Raw genomic sequence first — 2,134 nt, 5'->3', positions numbered from 1 at the left:
CATAAATACATATATTTTATCAAAACTATTTTTTGAAAAAATTATTTATAAAATCAAAGCATTGATAAAAACAACACGAAACACAAAAACATAGTGGTGAAAAACGTTTTCATTCTTTTAGAATTAACATCAAATCTTATTTTTTTTTATATTGCCCATGATAGAAACTTATTTTAATGATATTTATAAAAAAATCGTAAAAAATGGACATAAATTACCTCTATTTTGAATTTTAAAACTCATTAATGGAGGATGAAAGGTGGAGCACGATGGGGAAGAAGAAAGAAAGGGAAATTAATGTGATTCTATTGGTTAGAGTTTTCTTGTGGGGTCAAATAGTTTACATTTATGGTGAGTTTATTAAAATGAATAATTTAATATGTTAATGAGATGGAAAGTGAAGTGTAATATATATAGTAAATAAATAGAAGGTTAGTATAGGGATTGCAATGATAAAGGGGTAGTGGGAATAGAGAGGGGACAAGGAGAATGGTTTTTTTATGATAAGGGTATATTGAGTTAAAGTCCGAGATGATTAACTCCATATGCCCCTCCCACTCTTAAAAAATCCTCCTTTCTCCCCTTATTAAAATATCATTTAATATTTATTTATTTTTAAATAGAAAACGTGGGTCCAGATGGTGCAAAGACTCCAATACCCTTAACAAATTAGAATATTCTCAAACCCAACCTCTAATTTATCCACCCACCCAAAACAAATCGGATCTAACCCGTCCCTCTTCTCTCTCTCTCGTAAAGTAAAGAAAAAAATGGAAGAGGAAAACGCAGAGTACCGTTTGGAGAGCTTGAGATGGCTGGCCTTGATCGACGAGCCTCCGAGCTACGGAGAGGAAATCATCCTTGGCGGTGGTGGGCTTGTCGAGAACGAAGTCTGTATTCCGATGTTCTCTCACCCTTTCAACCTCCCGATTTTCGTCCACCTCCTCTCTGTTCAGTTGACCTCAACTTGAAAATCTCGGGAATTGAATCGAAGAATTTCTGAATGGAATTGTTGATTGAACTACTTTAGGAAGATGATAAGAACGTGATGACCCCATTTTGGTTCGTCTGCTCGTCTCGTACTCTTTGGGTGTGAGGAGAAGACTATAGCCGTAATCATGCATGGGGAGAGCAGCAAACACATGTTTTACAACAACGAATCTTAAACCTATAGGGACCGCACACACTCCACTCTGCGGCTGCTTCAATTCCTTGATCCTATGCTCGCTAATTCCCTCGGCATCGGTTCACCACACTAGTACGATCTCGAGCTTTGAAGGTTCAAATCTTCTTTATTTTGCTTATTTATTTCAAAAATCATAAAATTCATGAGAAAATTTAAAGTTTTGTAATTGAGATCAGAATCGGGGGTTTTCTTTATAGATTCATGTTCTTGGTAAACGAGATCGTGGCGTTGTATTTGGATATAACAATGAAGATGAGACGCTGTGTGTGTCGTGTGTGGGATTGTGCTTCTGAACATATCTTGATTCGATTCTATTCTGTTTTGTAGGCATACTAAAAACGTTAACTTGTTCTTTGACGTTCTATATTTGCTGAATGGATTTTACATTTCATAACTAGTACCTATTTGATAAGGTGGTATAGAATTAAGATCTGGGTTCTTTTGAAAAAGTTCATTTTGGCTTTACAAATATGTAGTGCTTAGACGGATCCTCCATCTAAAAGGCTGTTTGGACCAAGTTGGGGAGAAGCTTGAATTGGTTTTCCAACAAAAAAAAGCCGCTAATTTGTTCCTAAAAGCTGCTGAAAAAAGCTGAATCTGTTTGAAAGCTCCCAAACAGTATGGAATCTGATGAGTGACAAGTAGTGTCACATATCTGAAGTGGTCTTGAGTGACAAGTCTCATCTTCAACGATGTATTTCACATGGTGCATAGAGACATACGGGAACTTTTTCATGGGTTCTGTGCACTTCTTCATAGTATTGTAATCATGTTTGGGAAATGTTTGTCTGCTGATGTAAATTAGCATTGTAATAGCAGAAGTTCCATAGAGAAAATAATGAAAATTAATGTTAATTATATTTGCTATTACTGATGTTTGCTTTTAAATCTTCTAGGTTTGTAAAAGGTTTGTGGACTATTAGAATACAAAGTAATAATACTATGTGT

The sequence above is a fragment of the Brassica oleracea genome, chromosome C9, assembly GCF_000695525.1.
Source record: "Brassica oleracea var. oleracea cultivar TO1000 chromosome C9, BOL, whole genome shotgun sequence".
NCBI lineage: Eukaryota > Viridiplantae > Streptophyta > Magnoliopsida > Brassicales > Brassicaceae > Brassica > Brassica oleracea.
This window is presented reverse-complemented; position numbering follows the sequence as displayed.